Raw genomic sequence first — 21247 nt, forward strand, 5'->3', positions numbered from 1 at the left:
TGTGAATAGAAAGACATCATCGAGAATTATACCTTCTTTATGGTATCAAAGAACCTTAGTCGATCCTTAGCCTGCGGACTTCGGTCTCTTTTCCACAATTGACTTCGGTCCGTTTGTTCTTCCAACACCTACTGTCTTCCCCAAATCCTTCCATGGCCAACAACATGGACCCCCAAACTACCATAAAAAACAATTATTTTTACCCAGTCTAATGAACACGAACAACTCAGATGATCAATGGTACATGGACACTTCACACATCACGAGTGACCAAGGTAAAATTAATTCCCCTTTGTTATCTAGTTCATTAACCTCTATACTTGTTGAAAATGGACAACGCATTCCAATCCTCAGATCGGGTAATAGTACAATCCCCACTTCCACCAAACCACTATACCTTAAAAACGTCCTTTATACCCCAACATCATTAAAAATTTGCTTTCGGTTCGTTAGTTCAACATTGATAATTGGACCTCTATTGAATTTGATCCATTTGGATTTTCTGTGAAAGATTTTCTGAATGGGGAGATCCTTTCGAGGCATGACAGTGATAGCCACCTCTACCCGCTCACCAACTCTACCGCTTCCGCATTTCATTATTCACATGATCAAGACTTTTGGCATAGTCGTCTTGGGCATCCTGGACTATCTGTTTTTAATTCTCTTATTTCAAATAATTTTATTTCTTGCAATAAACGTGGTCATGAACTTGTTTATCAGTCTTGCCAGCTCACGAAGAGTAAGTGCTTACCTTTTACTTTATCATTATCGCAAACATTATTACTTTTTAATATAATTCATTGTGACTTGTAGACCTTCCCGGTTCCAAAAAAATCTAGATATAAATATTACATGGTCTTAGTTGATGACAAGACACAATATACTTGGATTTTTCCCCTAAAATTTAAATCCGAGACTTTTTAAAAATTTGCCAAGTTTCACAAGTATATCCTTACCCAATTTCAGGTTCACATAAAATCTTTTCAATGTGATTTGGGGGTGAATTCGATAACAACCATTTCAAAAGCCTAGCAAGCAACCAAGGCTTACAATTCCGTTTTTCATGCCCTGCAGCCTCAAACTTCCCAACAAAACGGGAAATCGGAATGCATGATTCGTCCGTTAAATGAAATCATGCTCACTCTCCTAACCTATGCGTCTCTACCTCATGTCACCATCTACCTACACAACATCTTACCTATCAAACTTCTAAATTTCCACTCCCCCATGGCTGCTTTATATCAAAGACATCCCACGTATGATCATTTACGTGTCTTTGGATGCGCTTGCTACCCAAATGCTTTGGCTACACGACCAAACAAACTTAGCCCGCGCTCGTCTTTCTGTGTCTTTCTCGGATACCTGGATAATTTTCGAGGATATCAATGCCTTAGAACTCTCAACGGGCAAAGTTATTTTGTCTCGTCACGTCATTTTTGATGAGACCAGTTTCCCGTTCAAAACTGTTTAAGCTCTTGACCGACTGACTATTCATTTTTTGATGTTGAGCCTTCTCCACTTATTTTTCAGCAGCCCATAACAACAGCCACGACCCAATACCATATTCCCACACCCCAAACTTCAACTACTCAATACCCATCTTTCAATCTAGGTTCTAACACTACAGTCCACCCCACCTATTAGCATCCCATCATGTGCACCACATATTCCTACCACCCACCCATCACCACCTGCCACAACTGAACACACAGCTTCTCCTTTTGACAACATATACACAATCCACCATCACCCATGCCATCCACATTGACTCATCCCATGACCACTCGGCTACGTGCCGGAATCACAAAACCAAAAATACAACTCGATCTCCACACAAACCATTTCCCCATTACCAACATCTCACGTAGCCGCTTTAACCGATCCGAATTGGACAACTGCAATGAACGATGAGTATAGTGCGTTGATGAGCAATAACACTTGGGAATTAGTTCCGCGACCAGCCGAAGCTCATGTCATCCGATGTATGTGGATTTTTCGCCACAAGTTTAACGAAACCGGTCAACTCCAAAGGTACAAAGCACGCCTTGTGGTGAACGGAAAATCTCAACAAGTGGGAATAGATTGTGATCAAACGTTCAGTTCGGTTGTCAAACCAACAACTATTCGCACAATACTCAGTTTGGCAACATCCCGATCTTGGCCAATCCATCAATTGGATGTCAAGAATGCATTCTTACATCGTGATCTCAAAGAAACAGGTTCATGTTTCAACCACCGGGGTTTAAGGATGCTCAACACCCTACAAATGTTTGCAAATTAAGAAAATCTTTGTACGGTTTAAAACAAGCACCCCGCGCCTGGTTCCAACGGTTTGCCACATACCTTCTTAAATGTGGTTTCAAGAGTGCCGTGTCAGATTCATCATTATTTATCTACAAAAAAGGCAAACAAATGGCATACCTTTTACTTTATGTCGATGATATAATCCGTTCCGCATCCAATTCTGCTCTACTAAAACATGTGGTTAACTCTTTCAAAGGAGTTTGCTATGTCCGATCTTGGTAAGCTCCATCACTTCTTGGGCGTATCGGTCAAACATCAACATGGGGGCTTATTTTTGTCCCAAAAGACTTACGCGGAGGATATTTTGGCAAGGGCAAATAATGACTAGTTGTAAACCGGCTGCCACACCGGTTGACACCTCGTCAAAACTAAGTGCCAACTCAGGTCCACCTGTTGAAGATGCAACCCTATATCGAAGCCTTGTCGGCGCACTTCAATACCTCACCTTCACTCGACCGACCGGACATCTCGTATGCAGTACAACAAATCTGCCTCTTCATGCATGCACCACGTGAACCCCATTTTCAGTTTCTTAAACGTGTTCTTCGTTACATCCGAGGTACCTCTTCACACGGGTTGCACATCAATCCCTTCCAATCCATGTCTCTCACGGCGTACTCCGATGCGGATTGGGGAGGTTGTCCCGACTCACGAAGATCTACGTCGGGTTATTGTATTTTTTGGGCACTAATTTGGTCTCATGGTCATCTAAACGTCAAGCAACTATCTCTAGATCAAGTGCCGAGGCGGAATACCGTGGGGTTGCGGATATGGTTGCCGAAACGAGTTGGCTAGGGAACCTTCTTCTTGAAATATTTGTCCCTACTCGTCAGGCCATGATTGTTTATTGTGACAATTTATCTGCAGTCTACCTATCCAAGAATCCGGTACAACACCAAAGAACCAAACATGTTGAAATTGGCATACACTTTGTTCGTGACAAGGTCCGGGTTGGTTATATCCAAGTTCTACACATCCCAGCTGACTATTAGTATGATGCAGATATTTTCACGAAAGGGTTGCCACGCCCGCTTTTTTCCAAGTTTAAGTCCAGTCTTTGTGCTCGTGGACCTACCGCTAAGACTCAGGGGGCGTCTTAGTCAACACTTAATTTTGTCAATAATATTGTATTTATTATCTTATTATTAGTTGCTTTATTTGTGTTAAAGTTGGCTAGACTATCTTTGTATATAATTGACATTGTGAATAGAAAGACATCATCTAGAATTATACCTTCTTTAATCTTAAGTCAAAGCGCGTGTTATTAGAGATCTGACATTTATAATGGCGCGACCCTCACACAAACTATCAGGGTATGCTATGCTCTGGTGACATCCGGCGGTTAAGCTAGTGGGACGCGATAAAACTGAAGATTGGTGGGATATGCCATTTCAAATGACGGAATACCTTCGGATTTCCAGACATGGTTTCTCTCTACATGTAACTTTTTAGACGTCTTCGGCGGTTTGAACTGGTGTTAATTGGTCCAAGTTCTTTGGTCTACCTTGTAATGGTTAATTGGTCTAATTAGGTCTGTTTGAATATAACAAAACATAACATTACATATCAGACTTTTCTTTTCAGACTAGTCAAAATCCCTAGCCATCCAAAACAGAATACAAATATTACATATAAAGACTTTTCTTTTCATTTATCATCATTCATTACATCTTCATTTTCCACAATGGCTAATCAAACATTACACTACGGTGAAAACACAGTACCTTTCGTTGTACTTAATGCCGATGGTTCATACACTCGTCCCATATCCTTCCCATGCTCCATTCCCACACCGGATCCAGACTCCGACACCCCCGTTCTAAGCAAAGATTTACCCATCAACGATACCAACAAAACCGGCGTTAGAATTTACATCCCTAAACAAACCATAACAAGTAACACCCGTGTCGAAAAGCTCCCTCTCATAGTTTACTACCACGGAGGTGGCTTTGTCATTACGACCGCAGCTTCAACCATGATACACGACTTCTGTGATCAACTAACCGCACGCCTCCAGGCCGTGGTGGTGAGCGTGGACTACCGAAATGCACCAGAACACCGCCTCCCAGCTGCTTATGACGACGGGGTGGAGGCTGTGCATTGGGTCAAGTCAACCAGAGATCCATGGTTGACCAACTTTGCTGACTTGTCAAATTGTTACCTAATGGGAACTAGTGCTGCTGCAAACCTAGTCTACCATGTAGCACTACATGTATCCCAACACCTTACTGATCTTAAGCCCTTGAATATTAAAGGTTTGATCTTGCACAATTTGTTCATTGGAGGGGTGGCTCGGACGGAATCCGAGGTCCGACTGGCTAACATGGGGACAAACTCTACTCAATCCAAAAGTGATGTTATGTGGGATTTGGCTCTTCCTGTTGGTGTGAGTCGTGACCATGAGTATTGTAACCTGATGATGGGTTGTCTAGACGATATGGGCCGGATCAAAGATCTTGGTTGGGCGGTGATTATGGCCATTCGTTATGGAGATTTGATGATAGATCGTCAGATTGAGTTGAAAGGTGTTGAATGCACGAGTTTCTTCGGTGATGGTGACCACGGGGCTGAATATTTTGACAAAGCTAAGGCCGAAGAGTTGTACGAGGAGATCTCGCGTTTCATGTATTCGGTTAATGGTACAAAATGAATTGTAATATCTGATAATAAATCGATAAGCTTAAAGCTTCTACTAGTGACGTTTAGAAAGAGTTACAAGCTTTTAGTATTTTAATTTACTTAAATAATCTTTCAAAATAAATACATTTACTATTATTGTTTTTAGTTATGTCCATTTTACTAATTTTATACATTTTATTAAAAGCTCCAGCTACTCTACCAACATCTAAATATATCTAAAAAACTACAGCTTCCAGTCACCAGCTACAGCTACCAGCTAGTTTTGCCAAACATACCCCTAATAAAACGTTACTTGTCAATTTTTAATTGCATTTTCAAAGTGTTACCGAGATATTTTACATATCGTAGTGTTTAGTTATGTTAGAAAATCATTGAAAGATTGTTTTTGTATAAATTTATTAATATATTTGAAGTTCACAATAAAAAGATATGCATGGAGTAATGTGACTATTCGTTTTTTATATGATTTGATGATATCCTTGTAGGAGAAACAATTCGTAATCATTAAAATGAAACCGGATAACACAAATAAATTATTTGTGATGAACACATCGACAAGTACGTACTTTTGAATTTTAAATATTGGAAACTCAAATAAGTGTTAGGATTAAACACACACACGAACCGAACACAACACACGAAAGCAATAACGAACATGAGGATTTAACATGGTTCGGTCTAAACTGACCTACGTCCACGGGTGACAACTAGGTATTCTTTATTGAGTGACAAAGGATTACAAGTAAATAACGTTGTTTAAATAGAGACTAGTCTAGGGTTTGTAAATTATTGAACAAGAAATCTAAACCGGGCCGGGCTTCGGTTTTGGTCACCCTACACCTGTTTGCCCTTTGAATTTCAAATAACAAACCGGGCCTACACAAAAGGTCTACGAACCCAACAATAAGGACATTCAAAACATTAAAGAAACTAATGATAACCTACAAATTCACGATAGAAAAATACTAAAAGAATAAATGAAATAAATGACTAGACTCATGGCTTATCTTCATCCACCCTTGGATTATCCCATGAAAGTGGGTAACCGGAGAGAATCGGCTAAAACGAACCTCGGGTTAACTCATTCCGACAGTGTTGGAACCAGCTGTTCGAACTCTAAATATTTGTATTTTTTTATTGTTTTTTAATTTAGAAGGAAACAAGGTGTTAGATACAACTATAGCATCTCTCCTCTCCTCCCCTCCTCCCTTCTTTTACCATGGTGGGAGGAAAGACCACAAAAAGAAACATAATTTAAGGCCCAAGGACATACAAAAGTGTTTGCATGCTAACTTGACATATATGTTTTATAATATATATTAGATATAGTTAAAGACAGTTTTATTTTATACGAGTAAACTCGTCTTTACAACATTAATTTAGCCAAATTTCTAGTATGATTTTTTTGTAATATTTGTTCTTGTTATGATTTCGTCTTCTATTTATTCTAATAAGGTTTATACCAAAGTTGTCTTTGTTCATATTACAATTCTCTTAAGTAGCGTATTAGTTGGTGTTTAATTTGAAGTGAAGGTATAGACAGATTAATAATTCTTATTTTAAACTCAATTTATTATCGAAGTACAAACTATATCAAAAACTTATCGTTGGTAATGGTTCGGCTTAGTTGGGTATTAATTTCAAACAGTTCAGTTTTGGTTTTCAATGGCAAAAAAACGTGTAAAGTTGGCTATGGTTTAATTTAAACCATCAAAACCGAAACGCGAACAATGTTGCATAAAATGTATTTTTTTTTACTTCGAAAACTATGGCAATATCATACTCAAATTAAAGATAATAAAATGATCGTTTTTATGATGCCATTTATTTTAAAAATTATTAAAGTAAGAAAAAGTTATAACCATTTAAAAATCTTAGGTTAGTTGGGTTAAAAGTAAAAATAAAATAATATATAAGTAAAAGATTAAGGACCAATGTTGTAACTTCAATGAATGAAAAATGTAAATATTTTAAAAAGATTTCAAATGCACGTGAGGTTCAATGAAATATTGACATTTTTGCCCTATTGAATGTTGTACATATTGCATCAAATGTTGTAACTTACTTAATTCAAACGTCTTAATTTACCCTTAAGTGGTGTATTATATATAGTATAGATTAGATATAGATAAAATATTAATATATAATAATGATTAAAAACACACCATAATTTGTTACTACCACAATAATCAATAGAGTCTCCTAGCAATAAAAGTTAACTTAAGATATTGGTTGGAGCCTTTCAGTATTAGAAAGGACTCTCCAAAAAACAACGTATACCACTTAGCGCAGTGAGTACACGATATTCTTTCGTAAAAGGCGAAAGAATAGTTCGCTTTGTGCCCACTGCGTGCCTTTCAGTTGACCAACCTGCTTGCTTTTAGTCTTATGTTTTCTCTAATAAAAGGATGTGGGATGAATTCACTCCAGATACAACTTTTCAGTTCAGATCCTTTTTAGTCTTTTACTGGTTCAAATCATGCACTCCTTCCCAAAATCTTAATATTACTAGTTTTATTGACAAAGTGTCGTCAATATCGGGGTATCAGTTAAGGTTTCATTAAAACCATGAGCTTGAGATTGGACGATATGCAGTCAGTGGAATTTCAAGCCCGGTTGTCCAATTTTAGTAATACTTGATCACTTGATTCCTTTATTTATGCAGGCTCAAGCTCACCACTAGATTCTTGACAAAATGTATATTGTTTGTTCACAACCGGGTCATCCTAAAACCAAACACAAATACTGCAGCTTCTAAACATTGGTATGATCCCTTTAATATGCAGCCTATTATTGAACTGTTTCGTGACCTGGAACCCGTTGACCTGTAAACGAACCCTTTTAACCCAGTCCCCACAAACATAAAGTTAGATGTGTATATTTAAAAAATAAGCCTACTCTTGTAAAATTTTGTTAGATATAATTGTAAGGCTGCAAAAAAATAGTAATTGTAAACTAAGATATTAGGCAGACGCCACGCGAACGCATGCCTCTACTGCCAAAAATTATGACGTAGGCTCGACCACTTGGGCCGACCTTAGGCGGGCACCCCTCCAGAGTGCAATGGAGATCACCAACCTAGGCCATAGACCTTCTTGATCACCCATTGACCCAGTCCAGGTAAGTGAGTAACCCAAAGGCCTCTTCTCACTTTTATATGCTAACACTCACCCCTGCTTTCTTCTCCCCACCGATGTGGGATGACCCTCTAATTGCTACTTCTGCTCGTCTCTCTCAATAATCGGTATAAAAGTACTTTCTTTCTTTAACCTAGGCCACGGAACAAGTAGAAAAGTTATATACAATTTGCTTGTCAGGATGAAGTTGTATGCTAAGCAGCCGCTTTGTTAGATGTTTAAACGAGAGTAGTCAACGTTGACTGGTACTTGACATTGGAATAGTGGATGTTGAGAGGTTTGCTTAGTAGCTAGCTTTTTTATTCAAGATCGATGCATCTTGCGATTTTCATTAGCATAAATGGGTCCATTAATCTTGAGTTCTTGGCCGTAGGATCATAATATCTTTGCTTGGCTTGAATTGATGAAATACAAACTGCAAATCATCTAACTTTACTTAAAAACTAGGTGGCTTGTAAAGTGTAAGCGATAGCATAGACGGGATGGACTACAGTTTTCTACCTTTACTTTACTGCTCGGATTGAAATCATGCATGCACTCTCCTTCCGGATATCTTTTCTATTCAAAGAATATCATAGTTTTCTGGAGATTGGCTGTCCCGCAACTTGTTACCAATATCAGCTAAAGCTTATTAAAACCATGAGCTTGAAAATGGACGATATGTTGTCAATTGTTTTCGTTGGTTGAGTTGAATTTCACTCTAAAGCTGCCTGTTTGGATTTCAAATTGTTTGATTTCCCGTCACATGTCCAATTTTAATAATACTTGTTCGCTTCTATCCTTTATTTATGCAGCAGGCTCAAGCTCACACAAGATTCATGAACAATTGTTGCTTCATCATCTATAACCAGATTCTTGATCAGGTCTTGTTGCTTCTTGAATCATGACAAGATTCTGCTTGTTTAACCATGAGCATTTAGGTTCTACCTTAAATCAACACATATATTTGGCTATTAAATTTGCTAAGTGAATTTATTGGTTACATTTTTTATACTGAAATACAATTAGGATTATGAAAAAAAAACATATTAGGAGTATAAAATATCTTAGGATTAAACCAACACTAATCGTTTTGCACTTCCATTTTTTTTAAAAAAAATATTAGAACTATGAAAAAACATGTCAGTTCAGGACTCTCCAAAAATAGGTGTATGCCACTTAGCGTAGCAAACACACGGTATTCTTTAGTAAAAGGTGAAAGAATAGTTCACTTTGTGCTCAATGCGTGACTGCGTGTCTTTCTAATGACAAACCTAGTTCCTTTAAATAGTGTATTTCAGTCCTCTGTTTTCTCTAATAAACCGATGTGGGACGGACTCACTCCATTTACAACTTGACTCCATTGATCATTCTCAAACCGAACAGTGAGACGAATCCCTTGTTTAGTTTCCCCAACACTCAGATCAATAAAAACAATATCGCCTCGTGAGTTATAAATTACAAAATTGGTTTGGTTAAGGTTTCGAACCCGACCAAACCAAGTGATATTTTTTAAGTTGTAGAAGTTTACGTAGGACAAATCTCATAGGGGTGTGTACCGTTACAAAAGTAGACCACATTCTAACTGTAGCGGTTGTATTGAGTTACCAAACATCTTTAGGTTACCAACATAGTGACCACAGTTTTCCAAAATAGACTACGACACTTTCGCTAAATTGTTTATTTTTAAAATTTAAGTCTTTCATTTGTTTATGGCATATATACTCTAGTGAAGTCAAACAAGTTTGAACTCGAAATCAAGCTTGAAACATATTAAGTCCAATCCGGGTTCATTAGGTCCCGACCCAAACTCATACTTTAATCGACCTTTGTTGGTTTTCATTTTTCGGGGTGCAATCCAAAATTTGTAAAAATATTGCTTAAAACTATTTTTCTAACGAATGTACAAAAATTTAACTAAGTAGGCCACCATCGCCCAAACAATAATATTAACAGTCTTTTGACTCGATTTTCTCAAGAAATGGATTCATTTAAGTAATTTGTGCTTTGCATGATGGGCTCGCCATAAAAATTTCTTAACTTATAGAACAGTTCTGTATAGGCCACCATCGTCCATCGCCCAAACCAATGTCAGACCCAACTCGTCTTAACCCGAATCAACTTGATATGTTTTTTACGCTAACTGTTTAAACCCAATCTTGTTCCAGCCTTTTACACGACTTGGCACGCCAGCCTGCTTTGTCACTATGTTTTCAATCGTATACCATTACTAATCCGAAGAAGAGAATCATGAAACAATAAGTGAATAACAGACATGACTTGTCGAAACATAAACATAAAAGTGAGCAAAAAAATTCAAAATCAAAATATTCTCCAAATCGATCGGTCCGATTTTGTTCCACAAAAGCCTATCTTCTCATAAGCTAAGAAATTGTTTTACAAAATAACGAAAAACATACAACGAAACTTAAGTAAGAAATAAAACTGTTTAGACATTCATAGAGCACTATTATCATTTTTTTTTTTTGAACGGCGAATTTCATTAAAACCACTAGCAAGGCGCTAGGAACCCAACAACAAAATAAAATTACAAGGAAAAATTACACCAATCTTTCCAAAGCAAATTTTTAAAAGAAGATCGATTTTTGATCAAAAGGAATCCTAACGATTTTATGTCCGCCACCGTTTTTGAGACGCTCGCCGAAGTGCCTTGGAAAATGACCTCGTTCCTTGTCTTCCATATACACCAAAAGCCGTAAGAATGATCCCGTATAACACCTTATTTTTCTTCCGGTCCAAGTTTCTATACTCATGAATATTAAGCAAGTCTCTGACCGAGAAAGCAAAAATAGGGGGATGTGACACCAGTTACTAACGAATTGCCAAACTAACGTGGCAAAGTAACATGAGGTGAGAAGATGGTCACTAGACTCGTCGTAATCCCCACTATTATCATTTAATACCAAAAACATATCCTTCAAAAACCTGTGGTTGAAACAAATACTTCAAAACTGTTGATTATCCCTCATCATTCTTTTCTTCACTAAAATATATCATTATAGATTAGTGCTTTCGTCTTTCCGTTTCTTTGACTTCTTTGACTTCCCGTCCTTGCTTCTGACCTTTGACTTTTTCGGCTTTTCCTCTTCATCTGAAATCAGTTCTTCCTCGTCTTCATCTTCAACAGTTCTTGACTTTTTGGCCTTTTTATCTTCACCATCCGATTTCCGTGATTTTTTGATCTTATTATGATGAGGATTCCACTTCATTATCTTCATCTAAAGAGCAGGATTTTGATCTCTTCTTCTTTTTCTGTTTAATGACAGGTGGCGATTCCATGTCTTCTACGGGCTCGTCAGTTTTTTGTTCATTAGTAAGAAGTGCTAAAGAACCTGCAACCTCTGTTCAGGCAGATTAATGTTAAAATTTCATGGGACAGTGATGATGTGGATTTTCGTGAAAAACGGGTTTGGAATAACATTTATATTTGGAAAGGTTTTCAAATAGTGAAACAACATTGTATACATAGATATGATAACGTCATTATGCATTGAAACAACATTGTTTCAATAGATAGATTCCTCCTAATCGTCCCATATTATATTTTTCAGCTGTTTCTAACTAAAATCCATGATTTTTTTTGAACGACCAACTAAGTAACGCCGGGTACTTCGTATGCGGCCCCCATTGGCCAAAGGTAGCCCGAGCCGGCCACTATTCCGGACAGACGAAACCCCTAGCGGTCCACCCTATTGAGGGATTCACCGGATAAAACCCGACCCCCACACCCGCCTAATGACACGACAGCGAGGAGCCCTAAAACCGGGTGAGATCAGGACTCGAACCCTGGCAAGCCAGGGTCATCCCTCATATCTCCCATATAAGTTGGTGATAGTGAGGTTTGAACCCCCTACCTCTCACTAGTAAAGTGAGTGCTCTACCATTGAGCCGCATCCAACTTATAAAATCCATGATTATTAACTTTCATTTTTCATATAGTTGACTCTAATTATTGTAACTAACCTTATGATTTCTCATGCTCTGCCTTAACTTGTACACATTACATTAGCAAGTAGGAGAAGATAGTGGGTGATGAAATGGGATTCACCTCATTAGCTTTTATAAATAATTTATAAATCATACATAATTTATTAAATACTAATTAAATATGTTAAATATGTTATGTTATCACTCGTTATGTTATTACCCATTATATTAGGGTTTTATCTAAGTACCTAAGCCGCTATTAGGAATAGCGGATTACATTCAAAATCACCTAAGCCACCATTCCAAATAGCGGACTACGGAAAAAGAATACTCCTAAGCCACCATTAAGAATGGCGGATTAGGTTATAATTATTTTTTTATAACCTAATCCGCTATTTTATAACCTAATCCGCTATTCTTAATGACGGCTTAGGACTCTTTATTTATTACACAAAACAATTATTTTTTTATTAATTGTCACCGTGTTCATCACGTGAAGATTGAATGAAACAAACCACAAACCATACCATGTTATCATCTGCACACATGCAATGCAGAAATTTAAATCATACACAAAATGCCATGTTAAATTTATTGATTTGTCACAAACATGATATGATAGATCATACAGAAAGTAAAAGTAACATGTGATCATTTAAATCTTGTGATGATGCAGAATCAAAAGCATGCCATCTTACCATCTGCACATGGCAGCTTTGAAGTGAATTGATAATTGGTAGGTTGCATGTGAATTGATAGGGAATCCAATGTGAATTGGCAACTTTCATACCTTGTTGTTGTGCACAATAATGAAGAGAATCCAAAGGATGTATGTGAGAGGTAGGTTGCATGCAAATTGGTAGGGAATCCAATGTGAATTGGTAGTTTTCATCCCTTGTTGCAGTGCACAATAATGAAGAGAATCCAAAGTTAGGTTAGTTGGCTGGTTATGTTGGTTAGGTTAGTCAGGTTAATTTGGTTTGTTAACTGGGTTAAGTTTGCTGCTAACGGGGTTAAATATTTTGCTCCTAAACCGCTATTCACAATAGCAGATTATGTGTTTCAGAGTGTGTGAGAGTGTGTGTCAGGTGATCCGTCTTTGAGAATGACAGATCAAAAATATTTTTGTTCTAATTCGCTATTCCAAATAGCGGATACACCTGTTTCCTATTTTTTTTACTTTACCATTTACCTAAAAAAATTACTAATCCACACCATTTAAAAAAAATATGTTTATGAAAACGAAGAGAAAGAAGTTGAACCAGATTACTACCATGACCCGTATCCTGGAGAGCACTAATCCGAATGGTCAAACGACGACTATCATTGGAAGTAAATTAGAATTAAGTGTGTACTCTGCTTTTTAATAAGTAGTTTGTTAAATTATATTTAATAAAGTTTGTAATGTTTTTTTTGTTTTGTGTTATATCGGTGTGTTTAACGTGTATTTTTTTAAATCTAAAATTAAAATGTTACCTTAAGACCAAAAAACACAAAAAAAACATATTTCCTTTATAAATAGCAAACACCTTCTTCTGCACAAAACCATATTTTCTCATCCCACAACTTCAAGCATTTTTCTACACAAAACATTCTTCAAATCTCTCATCCCACCTACACCCTAAGTCAACCAAAAAAATGAATACGAACTTGAATCTCAACCTGGGTCCAAGGGATGACAGTCTCTTGTACCTAGGAGACGAACACCGTGCCCGAAAATTGTTCCTGAACAATAAGAAGGGGAGATGTGTACAATGGATTTTAAATTTGGGGACGGTTCATTCTGGGAGCTAATTCATGAAGGACGCATTATGAAAATTAGGGTTTCAAAATAATAACCTAATGACGGATTAGGACAAAAAAAAATTAATACCTAATCCGCCATTACCAATGACGGATTAGGAAAGGTATTTTTTTAAAACCTAATCCGCTATTTGTAATGGCGGACTAGGAAAAAAAATTCCTGGTCTTCGTCTTCTTCATAATGTTAAGCAGAAGAGGGGGGCATTCATGGCAGCTTTGAATGAATTGAATTGGCAGGTTGCATGTGATAATGGGTAGGTTGCATGTGAAGCCTTTGAGTGTTTGAATTGAATTGGTAGGTTGGCAGATGATAGAATTGGCAGCTTTGCGGATTGGCATGTGAGGTTGCAGCTTTCATCCCATGTTGTAGTGCACAATAATGAAGAGAATCCAAAGTTAGGTTAGTTGGCCGGTTATGTTGGTTAGGTTAGTCATGTTAGTTTGGTTAGTCAGGCTAGTTTGGTGAGTTAGTTAGTTTGGTTTGTTAACTGGGTTAAGTTTGCTGCTAACGGGGTTAAATATTTTGCTCCTAAACCGCTATTCACAATAGCGGATTATGTGTTTCAGAATGTGTCACGTGATCCGTCTTTGAGAATGACGGATCCAAAAATATTTTTGTCCTAATCCGCTATTCCAAATAGCGGATACACCTGTTTCCTATTTTTTTTACTTTACCATTTACCTAAAAAAATTACTAATCCACACCATTTCAAAAAAAATTTCTCGGTTAGATAGAGAAAATCGGAATGAAATCCACTATTTAAGGTTAGCAGGTGGGATATGGTAAGGCACGCAGCCATGCAATGAGCACAGAGCGAACTATTCTTTCGCCTTTTACTAAAGAATATACCGTGTGCTCGCTGCGCTAAGTGGCAGACACTTATTTTAGAAGAGCCCTTTCTATTATTGAAAGGCTCCAACTAAGTTTTTTAGTATGTTATTATTGAAATTATGACAATCAAAGTAACCAAAGTATGTTATTAATACTTGACATAATTTTGAGATTGAAGTTATTAATACGGTTTTGGATATATAAATTCAAAACTTAGAAATAGATTTAGTATGGTCTCAACTAGTTTGTTAGAAAATATATCCGGTTTAAATCTTTGTGATTTCTTTTTTAAGTTTGACACATCCAAGAATAAGATAATTGCATTTTCATATATGTATTCGAATGATTTTAGTAATGAAGAAAAGATGGTGTATTTCGAGTGATCTTATGAGCTTCTGTCACACTTCAAATGAATATTTTAAATTTGCAAAAATTGGGTTGAATGTGTGACATTGCTCTTGTAATGTTGGAAACCGGAAAGCAAGTCACTTTTGCTTTGGTTTATCGAATATTGAAGCTAGCGTTTGTTTTACCGGTTGTAACCGCAACTGTTGAAAGATGTTTTTTTTCTAAAATAAAGATTATCAAGACGGATTTGTGCAATCGAATGAGTGATGAGTATTTGAACAATGCATGAATTTGTGAGCATGGAAGAGAAACTTTTGATAAAGTAAAAGAAGATGATATAATGACTCGATTTCAAGGATTTAAAAACCGAAGAGGCCGGGGAAACGTACACCCCATGTGTGTAAATTTATATATTATCGTGTTTCTATTTTTGTTTCGTTTATATTATATGAAATATGAAAAAAAAATTGAACGTTACTCCTGATATTTTATTCTAGATCCGCCACTGTGTATTTCAGTATAAAGTTTCTCTTTATAACTTTATAGCCAAATATATTTTATATGTGTTGGTTCAAGGCATAACCTATATGCCTCATGGTTAAACATCAGAATCTTGTCATGATTCAACAAGACTTGATCAAGAATCTGATTAAAGATGACGAAGCAACAATTGTTTTAAGAATCTTGAGTTTGAGCCTACTGCATAAATAAAGGAATGAAGCGAACAAGTATTATTAAATTTGGACATGTGGTGGGAAATCAAACAATTTGAATTCCAAACAGGCAGCTTTAGAGTGAAATTCAACTCAACCGATGAAAACAATTGACAACATATCGTCCATTTTCAAGCTCGCTGTTTTAATAAAGCTTTAGCTGATATTTGCAACAAGTTGGGGGACCGCCAATCTCTAGCAAAACTAGGATATTATTTGAGTAGAAAAGATTTCCGGAAGGAGATTGCATGTATGATTTCAATCCAAGCAGTAAAGGAGCCTAGAGGCTAGAAAACTGTAGTCCATCCCGTCTATGCTATCGATTACACTTTACAAGCCACCTAGTTTTTATGATCCTATGGTCAAGAACTCAAGATTAATGGACACATTTATGCTAATGAAAATAGCAAGATGTATCGATCTTGAATCAAAAAGCTAGCTAGTAAGCCATCTCTCAACATCCACTATTCCAATGTTAAGTACCAGTCAGCGTTGACCACTCTCGTTTAAGCATCTAGCAAAGCACTGCATAACAAACAAGTTGATCCTGACAAGCAAACTGTATATAACTTTTCTACTTGTTCTGTGGCCTAGGTTAAAGAAAGAAAGTACTTTTATACCGATTATTGAGAGAGACGAACGGAAGTAGCAATTAGAGGGTCATCCCACATCGGTGAAGAGAAGAAAGTCCATGGCCTAGGTTGGTGACCTCCGTTGCGCTCTGGAGGGGTGCCTGCCTAAGGTCGGCCCAAGTGGTTGAGCCTACGTCATAATTTGCGGCAGTGGAAGCCTGCATTCGCACGGCCTCCACCTAATTTTTTTAGTCTGAAGTTGATGTTGTTTGTTGCCTTAATTTTATTAACATTTAGTGTTTTTTTTTCACATATTTAATCGCAACTAGTGCCTCCTTTAAAAAGTAATCTTGTTTCATTAGTAATGGCGATGGATATGTGGCGATTTTTAGAGAAAAAAGGATCGATGCCCCAATGGCGATTTGCTGCTAAAAGAAAAGCTATTGCTGCTCATGTCTTCATATCTACAGGTTACCTCATCTTCCTGCAATGCGATTAACCTCGGTTAAAATCAAGCTTCCGGCGATTTTTAGAGAAAAAATGATCGATGCCCCAATGGCGATTTGCTGCTAAAAGAAAAGCTATTGCTGCTCATGTCTTCATATCTACAGGTTACCTCATCTTCCTGCAATGCGATTAACCTCGGTTAAAATCAAGCTTCCGGCACCGGATTCAATATAGGAGGAATTAGAATTTGAAGAATGTCTCGTCGGAGCATAAAATTCCAGAAATCACGACATGTCCTCGGGTGCAAATTCATCTATCAGAACTCGATTACGAACAAGAGAAAGTATCGTGATATGTAAACTGATTGATGATTATCACGAGATTTTATTCGAATGTAAGCGGAAGAAGAATTCAAGATTGAGCTCGTTATTATATATATGAATTTGTATGCCTTTTTTGTTCTTAAATTCGTTTGTGATTAAATATGTGAAAAAAACACTAGAAATAAAAAAAAAGGTTGCCTTATGTATATTTTCACCAAGTTTTGTTGCTCTTTTGTTGTAGTAAAAATCAGTTATGCTAATTTTATTGTTAATTAATTTAAACAGTTTCACACTTGATACTAACTTGAAGCATCAAATATACTCAACTACATTTCCAATAACTCTACACTTCTAAATCGTTACAGCTTCCACATCATGTTTATCTTTTATCAAACCAGTTTATTTATTAAACCCAAGGCAGTATTGTTTTAGAGTAGTGTGTTCGGTTTGAGGATGACCCGATTCTGAACAAACATTATACAATTTCTCAAGAATCTAGTGATCAACTAACTGATTATGCCGATGAAGGAACAGCTGTTCAAGAATCTCGTGTGACCTTGAGCCTGCACAAATGAAGGAATCAAGTGACCAAGTATTAGTAAAATTGGACATGTAAGTTTGATATCCAAATTTTAAGTTTTAGAGTAGAAAAGACTTTGGGAAAAAAAGAGTGCATGATTTGAACCAGCAAAGGGGTATCTGGAGTTCATCCCACATCGGTTGGTAAAATATAGCATATGACTGAAACCCATTATTTAAATCAAGCAGGTTGGTCCTTTGAAAGGCATGCAGCCATGCAGTGAGCACAAAGCGAACTATTCTTTCGCCTTTTACTAAAGAATAACGTGTGCTTGTTGTGCTAAGTGGCATACGCCTATTTTTGGAGAGTCCTTTCTATTATAGATAGGCTCCAACCAATGTTTAATGTTGAAACTTTTCTATAGTCTTTTGTTAACTAATAATTATTACCCTTTTGCGCATCAATGCTACTTGTTTTCTGTACCTGCTGTGAAATTTATACCTTAAGAAGTCAGTGATTTGTTGTTTGTATTTATTTTATTATAATTAAGCAAATATATATGTAGGAGGGATATATTACAATCCTAAGGTCAAGATTAATGGACGCATTTCTGCTAATCAACATCACAAGACCGATCTTGAATCAAACAGCTAGCTAGTAAGCCACCTCTCAACATCCTGTATTCCAATATTAAGTACCAGTCAAGGTTTACCACTCTTTTTAAGCATCTCAATATCTCATCAAGCAGCTGCAAAACATGCAATTTCATCTCGACAAGCAGATTCTATATAACGTTTCTACTTATCCTTCGCCTAGGTTAAAGAATGAAAATACTTATAACAAATTGTTGAGAGAGAGACAGAGCAGCGGAAGTAACAATTTAAGGGTATCCTACATCGGTCAGGAGAAGAAAGTGGGGGCGAGTGCTAAGATATAAAAGAGAGAAGAGGCCTTTGGGTTACTCACTTACCTGGACGGGGTCAATGGGCGATCAAGAAGGTCCATGGCCTAGGTTGGTGACCTCCATTGCACTTTTGGAGGGGTGCCCGCCTAAGGTCGGCTCAAGTGGTCGAGCCTACGTCTCTTAGTCTATAGTTATCTAAAATTACTATTTTTTTGCAGCTTATATACTCAAATATCAAAAGAGTAGGTTAATTTTTAAAATATACACATCTTAGTTTATGTTTGTGGGTGTAGGTGTTTATTAAGCTTCAACATACTAAAATTGTTAATTATCTTATTTTTTTTAAGATTACACAATATATAAAGATAAAGTTTCAATTTAGATATTATAGATTCAGGTAAACAGGAGACATCAACGAATACCATACCTGTTTACCCGTCAGACTATTTCAGGTATTCTCATCGAGTTTGTTTGTTTTTTTTCCCATTTCTGTTAATAAGGAATCTTTTCTTTATAAAAAAACATTCAAAACTGTTGGGTTAATCGGGTTCGTTTACAGGTCAACGGGTTCCGGTTCACGAAACAGTTCAATAAATAATAGGCTGCATATTAGAAGGATCATACCCATGTTTAGAAGCTGCAGTTTAAATTATTAGTTGGTGTTTGCTAACTTAATACAACCTTTACAATTACAATTGCAGACAGATTAGAGACAATACGCAACAGTTTAACTAAGTTACAATATGGTCTAGTTTCAAAACCTTAACCAAACCAACTTCTTAATTTATAAAACCTGAGGCAGTATTGTTTTAGATTAGTGTGTTCGGTTTGAGGATGGCCCGGTTCTGAACAAACAATATACAGCTTTTCAAGCATCTAGTGGTGAGCTTGAGCCTGCATAAATTAAGGAATCAAGTGACCAAGTATTATTAAAATTGGACTACTGAGTTTGAAATTCAACCGATCAAACAACTGACTCCATATCGTCTTATCTCAAGCTCACGGTTTTAATGAAACCTTAACTGATACCCTGATATTGGCGACACTTCAACAAAACTAGTAATATTAAGATTTTGGGAGGGAGTGCATGATTTGAACCAGTAGAAGACTAAAAAAGATCTGGATTGAAAAGTTGTATCTGGAGTGAGTTCATCCCACATCGGTTGATTAGAGAAAACATAAGACTAAAGTTCATTATTTAAGGCGAGCAGGCTGGCCAGATCAAAAGCATGCAGCCATTCAGTGAGCACAAAGTGAGCTATTTTTTCGCCTTTTACTAAGGAATACTGTGTGCTTGCTTTGGAGAGACTCTTCTTTATTTGAAGGGCTCCAACCAATATTAAAGTTACAACTTCTATTCCTATGAGATTCTATTGCCATGTAAAACTTATTAGTAAGAAATTATGGTGTGTTTATAATCATCATTAGATATTGGTATATTTTCCATGAGCTTTGCACCTTAGCAGCAACCTACCAGGTTAGTCCATTAGTTTTTTTAAACAAAGCTAGATAGCTAATTATTAGACGGTATTTCATTAAAAAGGAATTGATTCTGATCGAAATCGCAAGATCATGAATCAAACAGCCAATGTAATGTTGACCACTCGGTCCACTCTCCTTTAAAACATCTCATCAAGCAGCTGCATAGCATCCCCATCATGTGTTCACTGTTAGAAGACAAAAGTCTTGTCACTTGGTCTATTTTGTGACTAAATTTTGATTAGAAAAGGAAAAAAACAAGTCCTGGCATTTGCATATTTTGAAGAAAATATTAGAATTTTTGTTGGAGTTGTCAGGTGATTAATTTTCAATCTACTCAACAACAAACTTATAGAACGAGGTGCCAGGTTTTTCAACAACTAAAAGGCGTCTAAACTCGTTTAATCTTGGGCCCTTGATCTCACATCATCACCAAGGAGAGAAAAATTTAATTTTCACCAAAAAACAAAAATAAATTGTGTGAGGTTGAGCCTGCATAAATAAAGACCAACTATTTGTCAATATTTTTAAAAACAGTTCGGAGAATGCATAATGAATAGTAGCAAATAGAAACATCTTCATATAAAACTATAAACAGATGACAGAAGGGATGCAAAGGTTTGTTATCAGTCTACAAATGTTTGCTAACTTAATACAACCTTTACAATTAAAGTTGCAGCCAGACTAGAGACAATATGCAAGTTACAACCAACAGTAAGTTTTAGAGTTAGTTATTTAAAATTCAACTCAACTGACTGCTTATTGTCCACTATCAAGCTCTCGATTTAATTAAGCCATGACCATTACCAAGATATTGACGACGCTGGGACTCAGTTGCCAGTCTCCAACACAGCTGGCAATATTAACCGAGTAGAATAGATTATGGGAAAAAGAGTGGTACCTGGAGTACATCCCACATCGGCTGGTGAAATATAGCATATGACTGAAACCCAGTATTTAAAGTAAGCAGATGGGAATTTGTAAAGCACGCAGCCATGCACTGAGCACAAAGCGAACTATTCTTTCGTCTTTTACTAAAGAATACAGTGTGCTTATTTTTAAAGAGTCTTTTCTTTATTGAAAGGCTCCAACCAATTTTGTTCAGTTTAGATCTTTTATTTTATCTTCTTTACAAGTGTAAAGGCTTGTTTTTATTTGTTTAGTAAAAGCCATTTAAAAACACATTTGTCTGTTGTGCATATTTAAAATTTTTAGATGTTAATGTTAATATTATCTAGTATTAGTTAATAAAAACATCAAACTCAAATCGTATTTGGGTTTATGTATTGCTACTAATG

General features: G+C 36.6%; 7 non-coding genes and 1 pseudogene across 7 annotated transcripts; 5 read left to right on the forward strand and 3 right to left on the reverse strand.

Annotated features, from left to right (window-relative positions):
* The first annotated feature begins 3729 nt into the window (after positions 1-3729).
* Positions 3730-4954, forward strand: LOC143529837 (carboxylesterase 20 pseudogene; annotated as a pseudogene).
* Positions 4955-7181: 2227 nt separating this feature from the next.
* Positions 7182-7300, reverse strand: LOC143529869 (U5 spliceosomal RNA). Its single transcript, XR_013134743.1, has one exon. It is a non-coding gene; the product is annotated as a U5 spliceosomal RNA (small nuclear RNA).
* Positions 7301-7911: 611 nt separating this feature from the next.
* On the reverse strand, positions 7912-8072 carry LOC143529875 (U1 spliceosomal RNA). The gene has a single exon (XR_013134747.1). It is a non-coding gene; the product is annotated as a U1 spliceosomal RNA (small nuclear RNA).
* A 1124-nt stretch (positions 8073-9196) lies between these two features.
* Positions 9197-9312, reverse strand: LOC143529870 (U5 spliceosomal RNA). The gene has a single exon (XR_013134744.1). It is a non-coding gene; the product is annotated as a U5 spliceosomal RNA (small nuclear RNA).
* A 5293-nt stretch (positions 9313-14605) lies between these two features.
* Positions 14606-14726, forward strand: LOC143529868 (U5 spliceosomal RNA). Its single transcript, XR_013134742.1, has one exon. It is a non-coding gene; the product is annotated as a U5 spliceosomal RNA (small nuclear RNA).
* A 3110-nt stretch (positions 14727-17836) lies between these two features.
* On the forward strand, positions 17837-17955 carry LOC143529867 (U5 spliceosomal RNA). The gene has a single exon (XR_013134741.1). It is a non-coding gene; the product is annotated as a U5 spliceosomal RNA (small nuclear RNA).
* A 573-nt stretch (positions 17956-18528) lies between these two features.
* On the forward strand, positions 18529-18686 carry LOC143529865 (U1 spliceosomal RNA). Its single transcript, XR_013134738.1, has one exon. It is a non-coding gene; the product is annotated as a U1 spliceosomal RNA (small nuclear RNA).
* A 2253-nt stretch (positions 18687-20939) lies between these two features.
* On the forward strand, positions 20940-21055 carry LOC143529873 (U5 spliceosomal RNA). Its single transcript, XR_013134746.1, has one exon. It is a non-coding gene; the product is annotated as a U5 spliceosomal RNA (small nuclear RNA).
* The last annotated feature ends 192 nt before the right edge of the window (positions 21056-21247 follow it).

This window comes from Bidens hawaiensis, unplaced genomic scaffold, assembly GCF_021521415.1.
Source record: "Bidens hawaiensis isolate Kalapana, Puna unplaced genomic scaffold, B.hawaiensis_p1.1 tig00008759_1, whole genome shotgun sequence".
In the NCBI taxonomy this organism is placed as follows: Eukaryota; Viridiplantae; Streptophyta; class Magnoliopsida; order Asterales; family Asteraceae; genus Bidens; species Bidens hawaiensis.